The sequence below is a fragment of the Chiloscyllium plagiosum genome, unplaced genomic scaffold, assembly GCF_037043375.1.
Source record: "Chiloscyllium plagiosum isolate Xiang-an unplaced genomic scaffold, Cpla_swu_hap1 HiC_scaffold_1, whole genome shotgun sequence".
Lineage (NCBI taxonomy): Eukaryota > Metazoa > Chordata > Chondrichthyes > Orectolobiformes > Hemiscylliidae > Chiloscyllium > Chiloscyllium plagiosum.
The window spans coordinates 81,675,137-81,702,168 of record NW_028270139.1 but is presented as its reverse complement, the minus strand read 5'-3'; positions in this window follow the sequence as shown (position 1 = coordinate 81,702,168).

The window sequence follows — 27,032 nt, the reverse complement described above, 5'->3', positions numbered from 1 at the left end:
CTATAATGACCCTTACACTGTTGCACAATAGTACAGCTACAATGAACTTAATAGTGTTATACCGTTGTAACAGCTACAATGACCTTTACATTGTTACACAATAGTAACAGCTACAACGATCTTTACACTGTTACACAGTAGTAATAGCTACAATGACCTTTACACTGTTACACAATAGTACAGCTACAATGAACTTTACACTCTTACACAATGATCTTTACACTGTTACACCGTTGTAACAGCGACAATGACCTTTACACGGTTACACAGTAGCACACTACATTGACATTTACACTGTTACACAATAGTAAGAGCCACAATGACCTTTACACTGTTACACTGTAGTAACAGCTACAACGATCTTTATACTGTTACACAGTAGTCATAGCTACAATGACCTTTACACTCTTATACAATAGTGACAGCTACAATGATCTTTATACTGTTACACAGTAGAAACAGCTACAATGATCTTTATACTGTTACACAATAGTGCAGCTATAGTGACCTTTACACTCTTACACAATAGTAACAGCTACAATGACCTTTGCACTCTTATAAAATAGTAACAACGACAATGTCCTTTACACTCTTACACAATAGTACAGCTACAATGACCTTTACACTGTTACACCACAGTAACAACTGCAATGACCTTTACACTGTTACACAATGGTAACAGCTACAATGACCTTTACCCTGTTACACAATAGTAACAGCTACAATGACCTTTACACTCTTCTACAATAGTAACAGCGACAATGACCTTTACACTGCTAAACAGTGGTACAACTACAATGACCTATACACTGTTACACAATAGTACAGCTACAATGTCCTTTACACTGTTACACCACAGTAACAAGTACAATGACCTTTACCCTGTTACACTGTAGTAACAGCTACAATGATCTTTACACTGTTACACAGTAGTAATAGCTGCAATGACCTTTACACGGTTACACAAAAGTAATAGCTACAATGTACTTTACACTGTTACTCAACAGTACAGCTACAATGACCTTTACACTCTTACACAATAGTAACATCAAGGAAATTGCGGTCCTTGAAGAAGGAGCCATGGGCACCCGCATGGGCCCCAGCTATGCCTGCCTCTTCGTAGGATATGTGGAACAGTCCATCTTCCTCAACTACACTGGCCCCACCCCCCATCTTTTCCTCCGCTACATCGATGACTGTATCGGCGCCGCCTCGTGCTCCCATGAGGAGGTTGAACAGTTCATCCACTTCACCAACACCTTCCACCCCGACCTCAAATTCACCTGGACAGTCTCAGATTCCTCCCTCCCCTTCCTCGACCTTTCTATTTCTATCTCAGGCGACCGAATCAACACGGACATCTACTACAAACCGACCGACTTCCACAGCTACCTGTACTACACCTCCTCCCACCCTGCCCCCTGTAAAAACGCCATCCCATTCTCACAATTCCTTCGACTCCGCCGCATCTGCTCCCAGGAGGACCAGTTCCAAAAACGTACAACCCAGATGGCCTCCTTCTTCAAGGACCGCAATTTCCCCCCCGGCGTGGTCGACGATGCCCTCCACCGCATCTCTTCCACTTCCCGCTCCTCCACCCTTGAGCCCCACCCCTCCAACCGCCACCAGGACAGAACCCCACTGGTCCTCACCTACCACCCCACCAATCTCCATGTACAGCGCATCATCCGGCGTCATTTCCGCCACCTCCAAACGGACCCCACCACCAAGGATATATTTCCCTCCCCTCCCCTATCAGCATTCTGTAAAGACCACTCCCTCCGTGACTCCCTTGTCAGATCCACACCCCCCACCAACCCAACCTCCACTCCCGGCACCTTCCCCTGCAACCGCAGGAGGTGCAAGACTTGTGCCCACACCTCCCCCCTCACCTCCCTCCAAGGCCCCAAAGGAAACTTCCATATCCACCACAGATTCACCTGCACCTCCATACACATCATCTATTGCATCCTCTGCACCCGATGTGGCCTCCTCTATATTGGGGAGACAGGCCGGCTACTTGCGGAGCGTTTCAGAGAACACCTCTGGGACACCCGGACCAACCAACCCAACCACCCTGTGGCTCAACACTTCAACTCCCCCTCCCACTCCACCAAGGATATGCAGGTCTTTGGACTCCTCCATCGCCAGACCACAACAAAATGACGGTTGGAGGAAGAGCGCCTCATCCTCCGCCTAGGAACCCTCCAACCACAAGGGATGAACTCGGATTTCACCAGTTTCCTCATTTCCCCTCCCCCCATCTTGTCTCAGTCAAATCCATCGAATTCAGCACCGCCTTCCTAACCTGCAATCTTCTTCCTGACCTCTCCGCCCCCACCCCAGTCTGACCTATCACCCTCACCTTGACCTCTTTCCACCTATCACATTTCCGACGCCCCTCCCCCAAGTCCCTCCTCCCTACCTTTTATCTTAGCCTGCTGGACAAACTTTCCTCATTCCTGAAGAAGGGCTTATGCCCGAAACGTTGATTCTCCTGTTCCCTGGATGCTGCCTGACCTGCTGCGCTTTTCCAGCAACACATTTTCAGCTTTACACTGTTACACCATAATAACAACTACAATGACCTTTACACTGTTACACTGTAGTAATGGCTACAATGACCTTTACACTGTTACACAGTAGTAGCAGCGACAATGTCCTTTACACTGCCACACAATAGTAACATAGAAATTCAGAAATTAGGAGCAGGGTAAGCCATCTAGCCCCTAACTCTGCTCCATTATTCAGTACAAAATTGGCTGATATTCTACTCAATGCTATATTTGTGCTTTATTCCGCGATATCTCTTGCTGCCTTTAATACCCGGGAAAAAACCTCTCTCTTTCTATTGACTTACTCAGCCTCTGTAGTCCTCTGTGATAGGAAATTCCACAGGATTCCTTTCTTCAGTCTTAAATGGCCAACCCTATGCCTTGAGAATGTTACACATAGTTCTGGACTCCTGAACCAGAGGAAACATCCTCTCTGCTTCTAGTCTGTTCAATTCTGTTAGAATTTTATACCTTTAATCAGATCCCCTCTCAATATTCTAAACTCCCGTGAATATAGACCCAGCCAAACCAATCTCTCCTCTTGGAACATAGATCAGATATGATCAGATAGACATATGAACAAGAAATAAGAAGAGACCACTCAGCCCTTCCAGCCTGCTCCAACATTCAATAAGACCTGGAATTATCTGACTTTAACCTCAACTCTACATTCCTAGTTTTCCCGGTGATCTTCCACTCCCTAAGTAATCAAGAATCTACCTCTGCCTCTAAAGGATTTAAAGATTCTATATTCAATCCCTTTTGAGGATGGGCACTCCAAAGACTTCTAAATCTCAGGAAAAAAACAGCTCTTTTTTAAAATGGGCTCCAGCTTATTTTTAAACTATGACCCCAAGCAGTAGATTCTCCCACCAGAGGAAATATTCTTTCAATCTCCTCCCAGTCAAGTCCCCTCAGGATCTCCAAACAGTCTTGCCATCCCTTGTGTCAACCTTGCGAACTTCTGTTGCACTTGCTCTCTGGCAAGTATATCTATTCTTTGGTAGGAAGACCAAAATTGTGTGCAGTATTCCAGGTGTGGTCTCACCAAGGCCCTGTATAACTACAGTAAGTCATATCTACTTCTGAACTTAAAACCTGTTGCAATGAAAGCCAATACACCATTTACCTTCCTAATTTCTTGCTGCACTTGTCTGTTTATTATCATTGCAGGTATACAAAGACACCTAGATCTTTTTGCACAATCACATTTCATAACATATCAACAATTAAGAGACACATTGCCTTTCTATTGGATTGGGAAAAATCAGCATGAATTTATGACAGGTACATAACCATGTTATACTGCCTACCCATTCAACTTAGCTAAACTACTTCAAAGCCTCCTTACATTATCTTCAAAACACAAAGTTCCAACCAGTTTTGTGTCATCAACAAGCTTGGAAATGTTGTATTTGGTTCCCACTTTGTGGTAATTTATACAGCTTAGCTGGGGATCAAGCATTGATTCTTACAGTACCTCACTAGTCACTACCTGCCACCCGGGGGAAAACAAAATTCTCACTCTCTTTTTCCTGACTGCCTATAAATTCTCAATTCACACCAATATATTCCCCTAACCCTATGTGCTTTGACTTTGCCCATTAAAATCTTCTGAGGAAGTATATCATAGAACATAGAACATAGAACATAGAAGAATACAGCGCAGTACAGGCCCTTTGGCCCTCGATGTTGCGCCGATCCAAGCCCACCTAATCTACACTAGCCCACTATCCTCCATATGCCTATCCAATGCACGTTTAAATGCCCATAATGAAGGAGAGTCCACCACTGCTACTGGCAGGGCATTCCATGAACTCACGACTCGCTGAGTAAAGAATCTACCCCTAACATCTGTCCTATACCTACCCCCCCTTAATTTAAAGCTATGCCCCCTTGTAATAGCTGACTCCATACGTGGAAAAAGATTCTCACTGTCGACCCTATCTAAACCCCTAATCATCTTGTACACTTCTATCAAGTCACCCCTAAACCTTCTTTTCTCCAATGAAAACAGCCCCAAGTGCCTCAGCCTTTCCTCATACGATCTTCCTACCATACCAGGCAACATCCTGGTAAACCTCCTCTGCACCCGTTCCAGTGCCTCCACATCCTTCCTATAGTATGGGGACCAAAACTGCACACAATACTCCAGATGCGGCCGCACCAGAGTCTTATACAACTGCAACATTACCTCAGTACTCCGGAACTCAATTCCTCTACCAATAAAAGCCAGTACGCCATATGCCTTCTTCACCGCACTATTTACCTGGGTGGCAACTTTCAAAGATTTGTGTACATGGACATCAAGATCTTTCTGCTCATCCACACTACCAAGTATCCGACCGTTAGCCCAGTACCCCATCTTTTTATTACTCTTACCAAAATGAATCACCTCACACTTAGCTACATTGAACTCCATTTGCCACCTTTCTGCCCAGTTCTGCAGCTTATCAATATCCCGCTGTAACCTGCCACATCCTTCCTCACTGTCTACCACTCCTCCGACTTTCGTATCATCCGCAAACTTGCTCACCCAACCTTCTAACCCCTCCTCCCGGTCATTTATAAAAATGACAAACAGCAATGGTCCCAAAACAGATCCTTGCGGAACACCGCTAGTGACAGCACTCCAAGATGAACCTTTGTCATCAACTACTACCCTCTGTCTTCTTCCAGCCAGCCAACTCCTAATCCAAACCTCCAACTCACCCTCAATGCCATACCTCCGTATTTTTTGCAGTAGTCTACCATGGGGAACCTTATCAAACGCCTTACTAAAATCCATATACACCACATCTACTGCTTTCCCCTCGTCCACCTCCTTAGTCACCTTCTCAAAGAATTCAATAAGGTTTGTGAGGCACGTCCTGCCCTTCACAAAACCATGCTGACTATCCTTGATCACATTATTCCTATCCAGATGTTCATAAATCCTATCCCTTACAATTCTCTCTAAGATTTTACCCACAACAGAAGTGAGACTCACCGGCCTATAGTTACTAGGGTTATCCCTACTCCCCTTCTTAAACAAGGGAACCACATTTGCTAGCCTCCAATCTTCTGGCACTACTCCTGTAGACAACGAGGACATAAAAATCAAGGCCAATGGCTCTGCAATCTCCTCCCTTGCTTCCCAGAGAATCCTAGGATAAATGCCATCAGGCCCAGGGGACTTATCTATTTTCACCCTTTCCAGGATTTCCAACACCTCTTCTCTACATACCTCAAAGCCATCCATTCTACTTAATTGTGACTCGGTACTCACATCGACAACAATGTCCTGTTCCTGAGTGAATACTGACGAAAAGTATTCATTCAGTGTCTCCCCAATCTCTTCAGCCTCCACACGCAACTTCCCACTACTATCCTTGACTGGACCTATTCCTACCCTAGTCATTCTTTTATTCCTGACATACCTATAGAAAGCCTTAGGGTTTTCCCTAATCCTACCAACTAAGGACCTTTCATGTCCCCTCCTTGCTGCTCTTAGCTCTCTCTTCAGGTCCTTCCTGGCTACCTTATAACTCTCAATCGCCCCAATTGAACCTTCACGCCTCATCTTTACATAGGCCGCCCTCTTCCATTTAACAAGGGATTCCAATTCCTTATTAAACCACGGCTCCCTCACACGACCCTTTCCTCCCTGCCTGACGGGTACATACTTATCAAGGACACTCAATAGTTGCTCCTTGAACAAGCTCCACATATCAATTACACCCTTGCCTTGAAGCTTACTTTTCCAGGCCACACATCCTAAGTCATGCCTCACCGCATCATAATTTCCCTGCCCCCAGCTATAACTCTTGCCCTGTAGTGCACTCTTATCCCTCTCCATCACTAGAGTAAAAGTCACCAAATTGTGGTCACTGTCCCCAAAGTGCTCACCTACCTCTAATTCTAACACCTGGCCTGGTTCATTACCCAGAACCAAATCCAGTATGGCCTCACCTCTTGTTGGCTTATCTACATATTGTGTCAGGAAACCCTCCTGCACACATTGGACAAACACTGACCCATCTAACGACCTTGAGCTATAGCTTTCCCAATCAATATCAGGAAAGTTAAAGTCCCCCATAACAACCACCCTATTACTTTCACTCTTCCCTTGAATCATCCTCGCAATCCTTTCTTCTACGTTTCTAGGACTATTAGGGGGCCTGTAAAAAACTCCTAACAGGGTGACCTCACCTTTCCTATTCCTAACCTCAGCCCAAATTACCTCTGATGGCGAGTCTTCATCCATTGTCCTTTCCACAGCTGTAATACTATCTTTGACAAGCAATGCCACACCTCCCCCTCTTTTGCCCCCACCTCTGACCCTACTAAAACATTTAAACCCTGGAACTTGCAACAGCCAATCCTGTCCCTGTTCTACCCATGTCTCCGTAATAGCCACAACATCGAAGTCCCAGGTACCAACCCACGCTGCAAGTTCACCTACCTTATTTCGTATACTTCTTGCATTGAAGTATACACACTTCAAGCCACTTCCCTGTTTACAGGCACCCTCCTTTGAAAATGATGCCATGTTCCTAACCTCCCTACCTCCAGGTCCTGCACCCTAAAGCTACAGTCTGGGTTCCCATGCCCCTGCAGAGTTAGTTCAAAAGCCTTTATATCAAAAGCCTTCTTAAAATCCATATATGTTATACCCACTGTTCTCCCATCCTCAAAAACATTCCAGTAGATTTGTTAAGCACGACATCCCTTTCATAAACTCATGCTAACTTTTTCCAATCCTATTAATGTTGTCCAAGTGTTCAATATTCATGTTTTTTATAATAGACTCCAGTGTTTTCACCACTACTGATGTGAGGCCAAACTGGTCAGTAATTTTCTGTTTTCTTCTCTCCTCCTTTTTAAAGTCAGGTTACATTTGCCAACCACAAATCTAAGGAACCCCTCGCGAATCATTTTGCATGATAATCACCAATGCATCCAATGTTTCCTTTAGTCATGTAGATTATCAGGCCCTAGTGATTTGCCAGCCTTTAACCCCATTCATTTTCCTTAAACTAGTTTCAATTTAATATTGATTTCCTTCAATTCTGCCATCTTCATAAGGACCAGACCGTGTCAAGTAGAACTAAGTCATTCAACAAATTGAGTCCGCTCTGCCATTAAATGAGACCATGACTGATCTGATAATCCTTCATTCACTTTTCTGCATACACCCCACAATCCTTGCTTCTCTTACTGCTTGAAAAGAGTCTGTCTCAGACTTGAGTACACTTAATGATACCATATGAAACCAATGATACTAACGAAACTATACTAATGGGTTCGTGAACATCTTCTTCCCTGCCATTATTTGACTGAAGAGTATACTCTTTAACTCCAAATAATGTTGATCTTGCTAATGTTGATCTTGCTTTGTCCGCCTCTTTGTGCAGCTGTAACCTTGAATGCCTTGCTTTGTCTAAGTACCCTATATGTATGTCCTTGTTTGCTATGACCTGCTTGTATGTCTTATAAAACAAAGGTTTTCACTGTACTTTACTAAATGTGACTACAATAAATCAAATCAAATCAAATTAATGACCCAGCCTCATTTGCACATTGTAGTAGAGAATTTTGTAGATTCGTCAACCTCAGAGAAGGAATTCCTCTTCATGCCCTCTGTCCTAGATTATCCTACAAGGGGAAATAGCCTATCATGATCTACACTTTAAATCCCCATATGTACTCATTACTGAGCAAGTATAAAAGGATGTAGCATCGAATTTACAATGTTGAGGAGATTTAATCACTGAGGTTGATCAAGTCAGAATTAGAAATCATTTCAAGACAAATTTTGAGTCAGAGTGGCTATAAAATCAGACATCACGACTGAGGCAGATCATATCAATACACTTGTTTATGGAATTGGAAATATTACAGTTTATGTAATTGTTGACAAGGATTCAGTGACACATTGGATTTAACTGATGAAACTTTAATAGCTTTTCATAAGTACTTCAATCTCAGAACTAATAAAATTGTGGAAAGAATTGTACAATTCAATTGTATACTCCAGAATCTTGGGGAATCGATTAATGGTATTATTAGTGATCTCTACAGATTAGTTGAGAGATGTAAATATGAAGAATTGAGACTGCATTGTTGTAGGTATCACTGAACAGTCGTAGTCAGATGTATTGTAATCAAAGGCAATCGCATTCTGTAGTTCAGTTGGTGAGAAAGCAGAGATCTGAAAGCAGAACAAATCAGTCCTCAGAAAAGCACAAGAAACTTGATACATGAGCTCTGTGGAATCTATTTCCATAAGATCAGGGCAATAAAATAAAACCGGAAGGAAGATTTTGCTGCGAGGACAAGCACGACCTATCAGAAATTCCTGTCAACTTGATGCTAAAAACCTCACAGACTTCAACAGTACCCGAAAGCAGATGTTTTACTGCAAGAAAATAGATTATTTTTAGCAGCGGTGCAAACACAAAACACTGACACTAAAAAAAAGTAATCATTTCACACACAAAGCTACTAATGAAATTGAACAATCTAAATATAAGGTAAGGCAACCATGGTTTACTACAGAAATTGCATCTCTTGTTACGAAGAAGAAGGAGGTTTATGTGTTGATGAAGCAAGATGGTTCAGATGAGGCGATGGAGAGTTACAGACCAGCTAGGAAGGATTTAAAGAAAGAGTTAAGAAGAGCAAAGAGAGGATACGAGCAGTCTTTAGCAAATAGAATAAAGGAGAACCCTAAAGCTTTCTATAGGTATGTGAGGAATAAAAGGATGATAAGGGTAGGAATAGGGCCAGTCAAAGACAGAAGTGGGAAGTTGTGTGTGGACCCTAGAGATCGGAGAGGTGCTAAACGAACATTTCTCATCGGTGTTCACTCAGGGAAAGGAGAATATTGGTGAGGAGAAGAATGAGGTATGAGATATTAGACTAGAAAGGATCGAGGTTAGTTATGAACAGGTGTTAATAATTCTAGGAGGAGTGAATTTAGAGAAGTCCCTTGGGCTGGATGGGATTTATCCGAGGAGTCTCTGGGAAGCTAGGGAGGAGATAGCAGAGCTTTTGGCTTTGATATTTGAGTCGCCATTGTCTATAAGTTTAGTACCTGAGGCCTGGAGGATTGCAAATGTTGTGCCTTTGTTCAAGAAAGGCAGTAGAAATGACCCAGGTAATTATAGACCAGTGAGCCTTACTTCAGTTGTAGGAAAGGTTTTGGAAAGAATTATAAGAGATAAGATTTAGCAGTTTGGATTAGAAACTGGCTTTCTGAAAGAAGGCAGCGAGTGGTGGTTGATGCAAAATATTCAATCTGGTGTCCAGTTACTAGTGGTGTGCCACAAGGATCTGTTTTGGGACCACTGCTGTTTGTCATTTTTATAAATGACTTCGGCCCAGGCATAGGTGGATGGATTAGTAAATTTGCAGACGACATTAAAGTCGGTGGAGTAGTGGACAGTTTGGAAGAATGTTACAGGTTGCAGGGGGACTTGGATAAACTGCAGAATTGGGCTGAGAGGTGGCAAATGGAGTTCAATGCAGCTAAATGTGAGGTGATTCACTTTGGGAAGAATAACAGGAAGGGAGAGTACTGGGTCAATAGAAAGATTCTTGGTAGAGTGGATGTGCGGACGAATCTTGGAGTCTATGTACATACATCCTTGAAAGTTGGCACCCAGGTGGATAGTGCTGTTAAGAAGCCATACGGTGTGTTAGGTTTCATTCGTAGAGGGATTGAATTCTGGAGCCGCAATATCATGCTGCAACTACACAAAACGCTGGTGCGGCCATACTTGGAATATTGTATACAGTTCTGGTCCCCATATTTCGGGAAGGATGTGGAATCATTGGAAAAGATGCAGAGAAGATTTACCAGGATGTTGCCTGGTCTGGAGGGAAGGTCTTATGAGGAAAGGCTGAGAGACTTAAATTGTTCTCATTGGCAAGAAGAAGGCTAAGAGGGAATTTGATAGAGACATACAAGATGATCAGAGGATTAGATGGGGTAGACAATGAAAGTCTTTTTCCTAGGATGATGATGTCAGTTTGTACGAGGGGGCATAACTATAAATTGAGGGGTGATAGATTTAAGACAGATGTCAGAAGCAGGTTCTTTACACAGAGAGTGGTAAGGGTGTGGAATGCCCTACCTGCTAATGTAGTCAACTCAGCCACATTAGGGAGATTTAAACAATCCTTAGATAAGCACATGGATGATTTTGGGATAACGTAGGGGGACGAGCTGAGAATAGTTCACAGGTGGCGCAACAGCAAGGGCCGAAGGGCCTGTTCTGCGCTTTATTGTTTTATGTTTTATGTTCTATGTTCTATAAACTGAACACATGAAGATAGACCAAAGTCTTCTTTGGTGCGATCAATGATCCTGGTCAGAAATTTTGGCATACTGACATTTATTTCAATGTGCATCTTATGAATTTCAAGTTAGGCAGTGGAACAAGTGTAACAGCCTTATCAGACTGAAAACCTTGTTTACAGAAATGCTGCCTGTTACAAATCAAAATTCAGCTACATAGTCCAGGAGGAATTGTGTTAAGAATCAATGGTATGCTATAAGCAACTCTCCAATATATTGGAAACTAGATAATAGAAAATTCATATATCATAATTAAGGATTTTAATGTGTTACAACACGGGGTAAACCCCTCTGCTTATTTGAACCAGACCCACAGAAAAGCTCACCTCACCTCGTAATCTGACAAAGTATGAGTGACCAAGAACTACAAAAATCTTTCTATGTAAAAAAAACATTTTAACAATTTGTAGATCCTCCTTTGTCTGATTAATTTATCTACTTCGCACTCTACAACAATATACTGATCTGATAAAACCCCCGATTAAGTTTACAAAAAAAATTACATTTCAAAACCAGCCAGTTGTCACTGTTGCCTTCGTATCTTTGTCTGTACTTTCCTGGGTCGTTTCTTTGGTCTTTTGCTTCACAACCTTTATATGAAAAGGTACCTTTCAGAGAGATGCTCTGCAGGCCATGTTTTCATTAGTGCTCTTTGCCACTCTGGCTAACGGTTCAAAATACCTAATTTTATTTACCCAAAACATCAGACAGTGTCATTGGCTTGATGTCATCAAAACACTGAAATTTAAATTTGATTGGACTTTGGTATCTCAGGGTGTAATTTAAATTGATTGGCCCAATTCAAACTTGTTGTTTACTATAGCCACGCATAACCAAATGTTATATTTTTAAATTTTTCAGCACACTCTGTGCCTCTCTAGCTTCCACTCTCTCTTAAAGCCACAGTACAAACCTACACCTTCATAACAAATTCTTGTGCAGAAGAACTTGCACTGACCAGAATATTATTTAGAACACCAAAGAGATTAACCAGCAGTCTTAATACATACGGTATATATGATTGCTCTCTGTTTTGGGCATGGTTTTAGGGTAAGGGATAGGAGATTCAGAAGAGTTTTGGGAAGAAAAACCTTTTCACTCAGCAGGTGGAGTGAATATTGAATGCACTACCTGGAAAGGTAGTGTAGTCTGGAAATCTTACAATCTTAAAAAAAAATTTGGATAAGTATTTCAAATATCATGAAATTCAAGGATATGGGACACGTGCAGAAAATTGGGATGAGCACACCTTTAGTAGTGGTTATGTCAGTGCAGACTCAATTGGCCAAAAGGTCTTTTCTGTTCTTTATGAATTTATATTCTTATGAATGCTCTGATGAGTGCAAGATGAAGAGTTTTGACAAAATTAGCATGTTTTGTTTAGCAATACTCATGTTTCATGTTACAGAATGATATGAATAATATAAAAACTGGGATAAAGAATTGGGAGAGATGTTGCCTATAGATCTAAAAGAGTTAATATCTGAAAGTGTCACACAGGGACACAGACAGTCTCAAAGTGTCATTGAAGAGATGGAGAATCACTTCGGTAACTTGCATATTGTTTATGGTAATGCAATAAAGTCTGTATCTTTTACTTCACCCAGATCGCAAGATCTAAAGGATAGGCCAAGCAAGTGAATGGTCTCAACAACAACAAACCATGGTCAGCTGACAACAGTGGTTACAACAGATTCCACCTTTTTTTAATGTGAACGGCTGTACCACCCCACATATTCAGAGCCTTTGTGCTTAGTTCAGCAAAAGTCTGGGAACATATTCCAGTTTTGTTCCTTGGTGTCAGCAGCAAGCAGTCACACAGGAATAAAAACATATCTTGATCTGACATTCAAAAAATACATGGTGCTGCACAAATAAGATTTGTCTTTTTTACTTCTAGTACTGAACACTGCAACTCACTTTCAAATGTCTCGAAACTTATGTAAAATCACAGACAATAGAAAGTAAGATAAATACATCACAAAATATATGTTAAAAGTGGAAAAGTGTCCTTTTTTCTGCTTGATTACCTGAATGAATAAAAACCCAGAGCTTTCCATGAAAATTGTTAATTTGTTTGTATTTGTCTGTACTCTTCAGGAGTTTGACACTACTAGTAAATGCGAAGAATGCTGCATGATATTTTCTCAGCTAATGAATAATGCTATTCAGAATCAAAATCAGAAATTACTGGAAAAACTCAGCAAATCTGGCGCCATATGTGGAGAGAAAGCAGACTTAATATTTCAAAATGGTCTGAAGAATGGTCACTGAACCCGAAATGTTCACTCTACTTCCTCTCCACAGGTGCTGCCAGACCTGCTAAGTTTTTCCAGCAACCCCTGATTGTGTTTCTGATTTCCAGCATCTGCAGTTATTTGGTTGTTTTGCTTAGTGCTATTCAATTGGCCCCATATTGAATTATGCTGTATATACAAGTCCCCCAAAGTCAGGTTAATGATATAAAGACAAGGGAAATCGTTAATGTCAAATAATTAATTATTCTGTATTACAGTCCATTCAAGTTGGATTTATTATTTCATATTTATATTAATTTTATTTTGTTTGGTATTTAACTAACACAGGGCTAAAATTCTCCATGATTTCTTTGATCTCCCACATAACCATGTTGAAGTTGGATGTGAAAAGGATGTTTGCTCTTGTGGATGAATTTACACTAGCAATCACAGTTTAACAATAAGGTATTTCTTATTTATGACATAACTGAAAAGATTTTTTTTCTCTCATGGAGGATCATGATACTTTGGAAGTCTTCTTCAAAAGACAGTACACATTTTGACTGAATTTTTGTAAGACAGAGGTGGATAGATTTTTGGTAAGGAAGAGGTGAAAGGTTATCAGGGATAGGAATATTTGATGACAAAATTATAACTTTTTTTAATAGCAGAGTAGGCCAGAAAATCTGTTCACAGGATGTAAGCATCATTGGCTAGACCAGAATTCATTGGCCGTCCCTAAGTATCCAGATGTCAGTGAAGAGTCAACCACATTGGTGTGGTCTGATGTCATATGTAGGCCATACCAGGTAAGGATATCTGATTTTCTTTCTTGAAGGACATTAGTGAATGAGATGGACTTTTACAACAATTGGGAGTTGGGATTTAACCTCTTCTAATGGCTACCATTGGGCTTGTTTGACATTCCAGACTTTTTTTAACTGAATTTCAATATAGCCGTCTGCTATGGTGGAATTTAGACCCATATCCCCAAAGCATTAACCTGGGGTTTTGAATGAAGAGCCGAGTGATACTACCATTACATAGCTACCACCTTCCCATCTCCTATTACCGTTCATACACATACCTACAAGCCCAGCAAATTTCAGCTTCTACATTTTGTCATGTTTAATTTATGCTATTATTCCATCTTCACAGCCTGTTCCCAGAAAATAAATGAGTTGAGTATTTACATTCTGTCACATTTAAGTAATGAATTAGTCTATAATTATCATCCAGTTCCAAATGATGTCAACTTTATTACGCATGAAAATTAGACTACAATCTATCCTATATTTATTATCTACCACTGTTAGTCAATAATTCAATATTCATAGCCTCATAATCAGCAGGAGGTCACAGTAACTTTACAAAGAATTTAGTCAGTGGCTTTAAACTTTCAAAGGATTTTTTATACTTCCACTGTAACTTCAACAGTGGTCTGCACATGCCAGAAAAATGGCAAATAAACTATTTACCCCCATTTTTGTTGTTGCTTACTAGTTCTGTTAACCTCCAACCTAATTTACATCATGGAATACAAAAATATCTAAAGTGATTCACAGCCTTAACTTATAATTCCTCAGAACTTCTTGTATCATCTATTGACTATCAATTGTCATGTGGTTATTTTTATTTCAGAATAATCACATCCATTAGTATCCCCATCTCCAGCAAAATCAGAGCTCAGCACATCTGTGCAAAAAACAAGGCTGAAACATTTCCATCTGCAGTCAGAAGTGCCAAGCAAATGATCCATTTAGGCCTTGCCCTGAAGACTTGTGTTTCAGAACTAGCTGTTTTAGTACAGCTACAATATTAGTTTCAACCTGACAAAGTGAAAAATTACCCAGGAATGTCCTCTGCACAAAAAACAGAATAAATCTAACCCAGTCAACAACCACTTCATCAGACTACTCTCGATCATCAGCAGAATGATGGAAGGAACGTCAATGGTGTTACCAAGCCACATTTGCAAAGGAAACTCCTGCTCACTGACTCTCAGTTTCTGCTCTGCAGGACCACTCTGCTCCAGACTTCATTACAGCCCTGGTCCAAAAATGTGCAAAGCATAAAAGCCACAGGAGTGAAAGTGAGAGTGACTGCCCTCAACATCAAGGCAGCGTCTGACCAAACTTGGCATCAAGAAGTCCCAGCAAATCTGCAGCCAATGGAAATCAAGTTTCTACTGGTTGGAGCCATAGCTAGCTTCCTGATGAAGGGCTTATGCCCGAAACATCGATTCTCCTGCTCCTTGGATGCTGCCTGACCTGCTGTGCTTTACCAGCAACACATTTTCAGCTCTGATCTCCAGCATCTGCAGACCTCACTTTCTCTCCATAGCTAGCTAGAACAATAGAAAGGTAGGTGAATCATTTCAGACCTGGGCCAAAATTGTAGGAAATTTTCAAGGCAGTATCCCAGACTCAACCACTTTCAGCTGCTTCATCAATTACCTTCCTCTCATTAGATCAAAAGTGGGGATGTTCTCTGATGACCGCACAATGTTTAGCTCCATGACTCGATTGAATTCCAGCATAGATTGAACAGGCCATAAGACCTCTTTCTTCACTGTAAATAACTCAGTGACCATATGACACTTGTATAAAAGTTCAGTCACGAGTCTGAACAGTTCCTTCTTTACCTTGGTGTTAGGTTTTGCTTGGCTACTCTTCTGTGAAATGTTTCTAGCATTTGTGTAACATTATTTTGAACTGTCCATGACCCACATTCTTTACATTTGGAAAAAAATTGGAAAATTTCATAAGTAAAACATATTCCAGTTAAATCTAATTCTTGGTTGCCCTCGCCACAGATAGACGCATATTACATTTGGCAAAATATTTATAAAACACAAATTGAACATCGATAATATCAGAACAGAGATATGGGGAAAAGAATTATCTGTAGGGTAGATGGATGCTAGTTTTGAAATTAAATTTATAGGCTAAATAAGAGGCTTACTGCCACTTTAAGACCAGTGTTCCTTATGAAGAAACATGAACACTGTTCGTGCCTTACTCACATTGCCTGCTGTTTACTTCTGTTTCTATATATGAGCAGATGGAACACATAAAGTTTGCATCTGGTCTTAACTACTGGCAGGTTTTGACAATGTCATCTGTTAGATGTTGACAAATGTCTCCATGTACTGGGGTGGCAAAGTGATTTTTCAAGCCAGTGCCTCTGACATTTAATCAAGATGAAACATGCCACTGGCCTGCATCAGTATTACTGAACTATGAGAATTTTGTGATATGTTATGAAATAATTTTTTTTTTCATTTTTAATGTGATCTAGGTATGTATTCTCCAACCTTTAAAGTATAAATATTTGAAAGTTGTCCTGGTGGTGTGTTTCAACATTGTGATGTTGACTTGACCTCTTTTTGAAATGTTCCTCTATTTGAGGAACAAATGCACATAGGAAAAGGGATTGGGTGGGTAGAAAATAATGGGAGAAAATTAAGCAGCAACTTAAAGTTCTAACTAAGACAAAGTTGACTTGATAAGTCAGCAATGGCAGATTAACACTTAGCAGAGCATTTAATCACATTGAAATCAGGAGATTTTCAATTCATGACAACACCCTTTTAATTCAGTCCTTTGGTAAGGTTTTTGGAGGTTTGGGAAACTCACCACCAAAAACTAAGTGAGAGTTTGATACATCAATTGTACTCCTTCAGCTTCAGATTGGCCATAATCAAAGCTTCAATGTTCATAACTGCTTTGTCAGTTTCTTGAGCTAATGTTTAGCAGAGAGCTCTTGTCCACTTAGATGTTTTTGGCATCTGTTGAGCAAACAGAATTAGAGGTGCTATGGATGTTTTTGACAATACATCAGATAAGCAAGGGAAAGACCATTGAAAGTAGCATAAGTGTGTTGTAATTGAATTAGGAGGTGCTCAAGGGAGAGATAAAAAATAGCAAAGGCCAACAACAATTTTATTTATTCATGGGATATATCATGGGCTGTGGGCATATATCATGGGATAAGGGCATTACTGATATGGCAAGCATTTATTGCCTATCCCCAAGAAGGCATTTAAGACTCAATCACATTGGCATGGTTCTAGAGTCATGTGTAAGCTAGACCAGACAAGGATGGCTGATTTTCCTCCTTGAAGGATAAGATAGAGTAAGGTGTTTTCAATGACAATTGACACTGCTTACATTGTCATCATCAGACTAGCTTTTTACTTGATTCAAATTTCAGTTACTGCTGTGGTGGTATTTGAACCCATGCCCTGAGAACATTAATCTGAGGTTATGGATTGCTAGTCAAGCAACATTATCACGATGCCATGGTCTCCCTTTCAGGTTTGAGGTTATTCAAATGTCTTGGAGACAGTGAAGGTTGCAGATGCTGGAAAGTCAGAGTCGATAAAGTGTGGAGCTGGGAAAAGCACGGCAGGTCAGACAGCATCAGAGGAGCAGGGGAGTCGATGTATCAGGACTTAATGATGAAAGGTTCCGACCTGAAATGTTGGCTGTTCTGCTCCTCTGATGCTGCTTGACCTGCTGTGTCTTTTCCAGCTCCACATTTTATCAATCTGGTCAGAAGCCTTGCCCATGTAACAGTGTGCAGAGGGATGCAGATTCCTGGCTGAGTGCTGCTTATGCTTCTTGGAGAAAATGGCTACTCACTGGATCTGTGGCCATACATTGCTACTGCCTGTGAAAGTCACCACATCCTTCAAATTCCTTTTCTGCTCTTGATTAATTCCTGCCTCTCTAAGTGCAGATTAATTCTGTCCCTCAGAATTGCTTCCAATAGTTTTGCCATCACTGAGGTTAGACTGACCAACCAATAATTCCCTGGTTTTTCCTTTTCTTCTTCTTGATAAATGATACAATGTTGGCTGTCCTCTAGTCTTCAGACACCTCTCCTGTGGCTAGAGGTGTGAACATTATTGCCAGTGCTCTTGTTATTTTCTCCCTTGCCTTACTGAACAACTTGGAAATTTATCTACTTTTAAGTATACCAGACCACTCAGCATCTCCTCTCTGTCTAAACTAATTTATTTGATTATATCACAGTCTGCTCCTGTTTTCTCAACCTATTATCATTCCTCTCACTATTGAACACTGACACAAAGTACTCATTTAGAATCTTACCAAGGTCCTTCATTTCCATGTACGTATGACCACATATCAGTGCTCACTTATAAATCACAAGTGAAAACTGAGGTTGTGTTTAGAACACGAAGGGACAATTTGATCAAAGTTTTCAAGATACTGAGAAGAGGTGAGGTAGTTAAAGGAAGACTATTTCCGCTGGTTGGAGCATTTTGTAATCATTGAGATAAAGCAGAGAAAGACCTTGATGTTATTTTTCAAATGGGGCATTAGCAAATAGAATTTCAAAATCAGCAGTTGCTTCCACAACCTTGAAAGTCTTCCAAAATGATTTGCTCATCAGGTAGAAAATGTATCGCATCAAAGAGCAATTATCAAGTAATGCTCACAAGTTGATGAAATTAGAATACCAAAACATGACATATAGTATGAAAAGTATGGATTTCTGCAATCACCATGTAAATACCCACGTTTTGATCAATTTTGCAGTCTATGTGGCAGAAAAAGCCATTGACAGAGGCAGTGCCGTAGAGAAAAGCCTGATGCAGCTACAACGAGTTATAAATATATAACTCCAAGTGGATTGCTCACCAAGGAACACCTTCAATCTATAATAAAGACCATCTGGTGTTCTGCCAGAGGTGTGCATATGAAGTGATCAACAAACCAACATTTGATTATGTATATGATGAGGCATTAGTGGTGAACACACATTTCATACTGCTAATCTTGTGCAAAATATCAGTGCCATCATATTGTCCAAAGTATTTAGTAATGTTCTAGTATCTGTCTGCTGTAAACTCACATCTATTCATTATTGGTTAACACTGACACAATGTATAGTATTAATATACTACTCCCGTGAGTTCTAAAAGAATGTGTGCCCACAAGCATAGGTAGCTATGAATAAAACAGATGAACGTAAAGATTTCAACATGCACATCATTTGTGTAATGAATGATTAGCTGGAGTGCAATTACAATCAATCCACTTGGATATCGTAGATGTTCTATATCATAGAAACTGCTGAATTGTAGGTTAGCCAGCATGTCAGAATTCATGGCACATGGCTCAGTGGTTAGTACTTCTGTCTCACAGCACCAGGGACCCGGTTCAGTTCTAGCCTTGGGAGACTGCCTGTGTAGAGTTTGCACATTCTCCCATGTCTGCATGGGTTTCCTTTGGGTGCTCCAGATTCCTCCTACAAAGATGTGCAAGTCAGGTGGATTTGCCAAATTAAGTTGCCCATAGTGTTTGGGGATGTGTAGTTAAGTGGATAGCCATGGGAAATGCAGGGTCACAGAGATAGGGTAGGGGAATGAGTCTAGGTGGGATTTTCTTCAGAGATTGGTGTGGACTTGTTGGGATGAATGGCCTATTCCCACACTGTAGGGATTCTATGGATTCTAATCCATGGAGTCGGTCAATAGTCAGAGACACAAAGAAACTTCAGCAGACTAATCAAAGAATCCTTGCAAGATTAAATATAAAAGAATGGAACAGTTCACTTTCTTCTGAATTAGTAGAGCTAAAATCTCAGCTCTCTGCTTTGCAGAGAAAAATTAAAGTTCAAGAGGTCAAGGCTAAACAATTAATAACTCAGGGTAAATCCAATGTTGTGAGTATCATCTCCAGGCTAACAGTACCTTTGGTGGATACCTCACTCAGGTCACAATGAAATATTAAAAGAGAAAGAAAGGAAGCAGTTTTAACTATAGGCTCTGTTTCATCAACCCGATGAAAATATTGCTGGTTTGCAGGAAGATCTGAAGCTAATCAAACAAAACTTTAGGCTCTGCAGGTGCAACCACAGAAACATTGGCTTAAACTTACAAACACAGGCGAAAATCCATAACAAACATAACAAGAGCTGAAATAATATGAAACCTTGTTTCAAAAGTTAATGCCAGCAACGATGCTTGAGTGAAAGAACTCACTTAGAAATCAAATAACAGCGACAGCAGAAAGTAGAATTGTTCAAAGCTTCCACAAAAGCTAAAAAAAGTAAGACTGAAGAGGTCACACAATTATTGGCACCTCTCATGAAAGACCAACAGAACTCTAAAATTTTGATAGAATTAGAAGAATCAAGAGCATAAAATGAAAAGCATCAAAAACACCTAGAATCTCTTAAGGAGCAAAACAGCACATGCCAAGCATATTAGAATCACTTGAAATAACACGAGGAATGAGATCAAGCAGTGACGAATTTAGAAAAAATACTTGGCTATAGTACATGAGTGTAGGTAAATTCTGGGGAACAAGAACCACAGTCTTTGAAAGAGAAGGTAAGGAACACAAACAAGAATGACAGACAATATGGCTGATCACTGTCGGTAATCAACAGCACCTCCAGACAAAATCACCATTCAGAAGGTCTGAGTATATCACCATATTACTTCCACATTATCAAGATTCATAGATTTACTTGTTACTGTAAGTAATTGAATTTTCTTTTATTGGAAAGGAGAGGTATGTTATGTTTGTAACTTTCCTTTAAGCGAATTTACTTTTAAGGACGCAATACGCCGTACATACATACATTATGACTCTACCTGGTAGTTAGTCTGCTTTGAGTTTGCAAGTTGCAGAAATCAGTCTGTTCTCTAATTTGTGAATAAAGTTGTGAAAAGCCCATAGAAGAGGTAAAGGAGGCAGAAATCCTCACTTTGAGTCCAGTAGCTAATAAAATAATTCTTCAGAAAATTATAGAGAATGTGAAAGAAAATATAAGTTTTGATTCACTAAAAAAATTAAAGCTGTATTAGAAGTATATAGAATTTTTAAAACTGTAAACAATTTTAAGAATCCAGAATCTTGTAAACCCAAGTGACAGGGAATGATAAATCAATACAAGCAAGCAGTCATTATAAAAGTTTTCTAAAAATAATTTAATATTATTCAGCAGTAATAAAGCATTAATAAACACTGTCAGATAAATATGAAACTGTGAAAACACAAGCTTGATACTGAATTTAAACTGAACTGAACCAAATACAGAAGACAAGATTATTGAAGACAATGATAACATTAGTGGGACAGAAATCCACAAACCAGTCGAAGAATACATTTCATGACAGATGATGTCCAACATGATCAGCTTGTTGAGAGAGATGAGTTGTGTGGCCAGTACATGGTACAAAGGATGAAGCTTCTTCATGACCATTGTCTTTTGGTATAGGTATTGATGAAATCACAGGTCTCCAGTTAAGGTAATGAACCATCAACAGCAACAAAATAATGGTCAACCAAGTTCTCAGCAAAGGATATTCAAAAGATAAAGGATAATCTAGATAAAAATAAATGAGCACAATCAACTTTGTGGTCAACAATTCTCAACCCAATAACTTACTCACCTTCTATACCCAAAACAAATACATTCTTAAGGAAATGACAAATTTGCTAAAATTTATGAAGCCACTGACTGGTTGGAGAAGGGGAGTGGTAATTGTAATATAGATTTGCATACTATTGTACGGTGGATTAACTAAGCAAAAAGAAAGCCTGGGGTGAAATGGCATATAAGGTAATGGGGTATGAAAAAGTGAATCTATGAGCTAAGCTGAAGCCTTGTTCATTTTGATAAATAAAACAGCCACTGGATGGAGCATTGGGCAGATTGTAGCAGATTATTCCAGGCTTTTGGAAATTGCAATTAAGTAACTAAAATTGAAGGAAATAGTTGAGGGAGATGTTATATCAGAAGGCAGAATTGTTGGGGGAGGCAAGGAAGAAGTTCAGTTAGGAGTCATGAGGGCAGGGGGTGGCAGTGAGATAAATCATATAGTTGTACAGGAGTTACAATTCGTTTAAATTCATCCAACATTTCACAGTAAATTATCAAGGCAAGTCAATTGGACCCTAAGTGTCCAACTCTAACTCAGGAATGGAAACTTTTCAGACAATTTTAAATAAACATTTGAGTAATTGACCATTAGAAGATTCTGATGGATTTGCATGTGTCTTCCCTGCTTCATGTTAGTATTAATTTGCCTCAGAGTTATCGTACCTCTTGTGGTGAAATGGTAGTATTCCTACTCCTGAGCCAGGAAGCCTAGGCCCAGAAGTGTGCCATAACATCACTGAACAAGTTAATTAAAAAAACAAATCTAGAAATCTCCCAGACCAGCACAGAAAGAAGGATTGGTGCAAAAATTCTACCCTAAACACAAGCCACTAGTATTCATGCATTGGCATCATATTACAACATACTCGGGTGCCTGGATTAAAAATTAGAGCCAGAAATTTCAGGGGTAAGTAAACAAACATTTATTTATACAAAGGGTGAAAGAGGTTTAGAATTACTAATAAGAAATTACCATTGAGTTCATTTGGAGCCCTCTGTCAAAGTTGCCAACTCTAACTTACATTTAGGTGTTTTGAAAGGTTTTGACTGACTTATTTGAATAATTACTTGTAAGCTGTTGGAAGGATTGAAACTAGTTCTAATCCTGTATAATTATATTGCTGAACCACTCGTTGGTCCAGGGGACTCCCACCCTCAGTATTGTCACCTCATCCCCACATCCCGATTAATCTCTCAGACCCAGCTCAACTTTACCTCCAACCTGATGTACCCCGATCGGCTATGTTGACCCAATTACCTCCCCAACTTGATCAAACCTACCTCCTTGCCCATCTGCCAGCCTATCCCTTCATCTATTTACACATTCACCTACTCTCCATAGCAGTTCAAAAAGGCTTTGGATCTTTTATATTTCTTTCTTACCAGAATACTGCAGATAGTGACAGGTAAAGGATATTGCATTCCATAGGAACATAGAACATAGAACATTACAGTGTAGTACAGGCCCTTTGGCCCTTGATGTTGCGCCACCTGTGAAACCAATCTGAAGCCCATTTAACCCACACCTTTCCATTTTCGTCCATAAGCCTATCCAATGACCATTTAAATGCCCATCTCGTTGGCGAGTCTACAACTGTTGCAGGCAGTGCATTCCACGCCCCTACTACTCTCTGAGTAAAGAAAGTATCTCTGACATCTGTTCCATATCTATCACCCCTCACTTTGAAGCTATGACCCCTCATGTTAGCCTTCAGGAAAAATGCTGTCACTGTCCACCCTATCTAACCCTCTGATTATCCTTTATGTCTCAATTAAGTCACCTCTCAACCTTCTTCTCTCTAACAAAAACAGTTTCAAAACCCTCAATCTGTCCTCATAAGATCTTCCCTCCAGACCAGGCTACATCCTAGTAAATCTTCTCTGAACCCTTTCCATAGCTTCTGCATCCTTCCTAAATTGAAGTGACCAGAACTGCAAGCAATACTCCAAGTGCGGCCACACCAGAGATTTGTATAGCTGCAGCATGACCTCATGGTTCTGAAACTTGATCCCCCTACCAATAAAAGCTAACATACCGTATGCCTTCTTAACAGCCCTATTAATCTGGGAGGCAACTTTGAAGGATCTATGTACGTGGATACCGAAATCTCTCTGCTCATCAACACTTCCAAGGATCTTATCATTTGCCCAGTACCCTGCATTCCTGTTACTCTTTCCAAAGTGAATCACCTCACACTTTTCTGCATTAAACTCCAATTGACACCTCCCAGCCTAGCTCTGCAACTTATTTATGTCGCTCTGTAACTTACAACATCCTTTGGCACTACCCACAACTGCACTGACCTTAATGTCATCTGCAAATTTACTAACCCATCATTCTATGCCCTCATCCAGGTTGTTTATAAAAATGACAAACAGCAGTGGACCCAAAAGAGGTCCTTGCGATACACCACTAGTAACTCCACTGACCTCCAGGATGAACATTTAGTATCAACCACCATCCTCTGTCTTCTTTCAGCTAGCCAATTACTGATCCAAACGGTGAAATCACCCTCAATCCCATGCCTCCGTATTTTGTGCAATAGCTTACTGTGGGGACCCTTGTCAAACGCATTGCTGAAATCCATATACACCACATCAACAGCTTTACCTTCATCCACCTGTTTGATCACCTTCTCAAAGAACTCAATAAGGGTTGTGAGGCACAACCTATCCTTCACAAAACCTTATTGACTATCCCTAATCAATTTATTATTATCGAGATGATTACAAATCCTATCTCTTATAACCTTTTCCAACACTTTACCCACAACCGAAGTCAGGCTCACTGGTCTACAATTGGCTGTTTCTACTCTCCTTATTGAACAAGGGTACAATATTTTCTATCTTCCAGTCTTCTGATACTATTCCTGTAGACAATGATGACATAAAGATCAAAGTCAAAGGCTTGGCAAACTCTTCCATGGCTTCCCAGAGAATCCTAAGATAAATCCCATCTGGCCAGGGGATTTATCTATTTTCACACTTTCCAGAATTGCTAACACCTCTTCCTTGTGAGCCTTAACCCCACCTAGTCTAACTGCCTGTTTCTCAGTATTCTCCTTGACAACATTGTCTTCTTCCAGTGTGAATACTGGCAAAAAAAAATTCATTTAGCAGTTCCCCTATCTCCTCTGACTCCACACACAACTTGCCACTACTGCCCTTGAATGGCCCTAATCTTACTCTAGCCATTCTTTTATCCCATAGATACTGATAGAAAGCTTTAGGGTTCTCCCTGATCCTATTCACCAACAACTTCTTAGGTACCCTCCTCGCTTATCTGAGCTCTCTCTTTAGGCCTTTCCTGGATACCTCGTAACTCTCAATCACCCTAACTGAGCCTTTACATCTCAACCTAACATAAGCCTTCTCCTTCCTCTTGACAAGAGCCAACTTCCTTAGTAAACCAAGGCTCCTGTGTTCGACAATTTCCTCCCTGTCTGATAAGTAGATACTTATCAAGGACACACAGTGGCTGTTCCTTGAGTAAGCTCCATATTTCAATTGTGCCCATCCCGTGTAGTTTCCTTTCCCATCCTATGCATCCTAAATCTTATCTAATTGCATCATAATTGCCTTTCCCCCAGCTGTCGCTCTCGCCTTCTGGTGTATACCTATCCCTTTCCATCGCTAAAGTAAACATAACCGAATTGTGGTCACTATCACCAAAGTGCTCATCTACCTCCAAATCTAATACCTGGCTGAGTTCATTACCCAGTACCAAATCTAATGTGGCCTCATCCCTTGTTGGCCTGTCTATTTACTGTGTCAGGAAACCCTCCTGCACACAATAGACAAAAACTGGCCCATCTAAAATACTTGAATTATAGAATTCCCAGCCAATATTTGGAAAGTTGAAGTCCCCCATAACAACTACCCTGTCACTCTCATTCCTGTCGAGAATCATCTTTGCAATCCTTTCCTCTAAATCTCTGGAACTATTTGGAGGCCTATAGAAAACTTTCAACAAGGTGATCTCTCCTTTCCTGTTTTTAAACTCAGCCCATACTACCTCAGTAGACGAGTCCTCAACTGTCATTTCTGCCACCATAATTCTGTCCTTGATTAACAATGCCACAACCCCACCTCTTTTACCACCTTCCCTGTTCTTACTGAAACCTTCTAAACCCCGAAATTTGCAACAACCATTCCTGTCCCTGCTCTATCCATGTCTCTGAAATGGCCACTACATTGAAGCCCCAGGTACCAACCCATGCTGCAAGATCACCCTTCTTATTCTGGATGCTCCTGCCGTTGAAATAGACACACTTCAAACCACCTTCTTGCTCGCCGGCGCCCTATTGCCTCTCTGAAACCTTATTTCAGACCTCCCTACTCTCAACCTCCTCTATACTCGAACTCCTATCCTCCTGTTGAATTAGTTTAAACCCTCTCAAAGAGCATTAGCAAATATCCCCCCCAGGATATTGGTACCCCTCTAGTTCGGGTGAAGACCATCCTGTTTGTAGAGGTCCCACCTACCCCAGAAAGAGCTCCAATTATCCATGAATCCAAAACCCTCCCTCCTGCACTATCCCTATAGCCATGTGTTCAACTCCTCTCTCTCCCTATTCCTCACCTCACTAGCACGTGGCACAGGCAACAAACCTGAAATAACAACTCTGTTTGTTCTAGATCCAAACTTCCACCCTAGTTCTCTGAATTTCTGCCTTAAATCCCCATCTCTCTTCTTAACTATGATGTTGATCCCTATGTGGACCACAACTTGGGACTGCTCCCTCTCCCCTGCAAGGATCCCGAGAACACAATCAGAGGCATCACAAACCCTGGCACCTGAGTCTCTCTACCACTCCTTGCAAGATTTGGTGCATTACATCAGTTATGAAAGATCCTGCTTCAAACGATGGGCCTGAAAATCATTGGAAGGTAAGTAGGTTACTTATTATTTGGAAATAGAGATTATGATGGGAAGGATTGCTATCCGTATACATCCGAGGTGCATTCTTGAAGAAGGGCTTATGCCGATTCTCCTGCTCCTCGGATGCTGTCTGGCCTGCTGCGCTTTTCCAGCACCACACTTTTCAACTCTGGTCTCCAGCATCTGCAGTCCTCACTTTCTCCTACCCGTATACATAACCTGCTCCTGGGAATAACAGTTGGAAGTAGGAACACAGAGAGTCGGACTGATAAATTTAGTTTTCTCATCTCTTCCACCTCCAAATCGTCTTCCACAATGGGGATAATTTCTGCACTTAATGTTTTTTTAGAGTCATAGAACCACAGAGTCATACAACACAGAAATAATTTGTTCATACCAACTCATTCATGCCAACCAAGTTTCCCAATCTAAACTAATCCTATTTGCCTGCATTTGGCCCCTATCCTCCTTAACCTCTCCTATTCATGTAAATGTACAAATGTTTTTAAATGTTGTAACCGAATAGACTATTTCATAAATGTGTTATGACACACTGGGGAAGCGTGCTGGAAATGAAGCCCATTATTCCC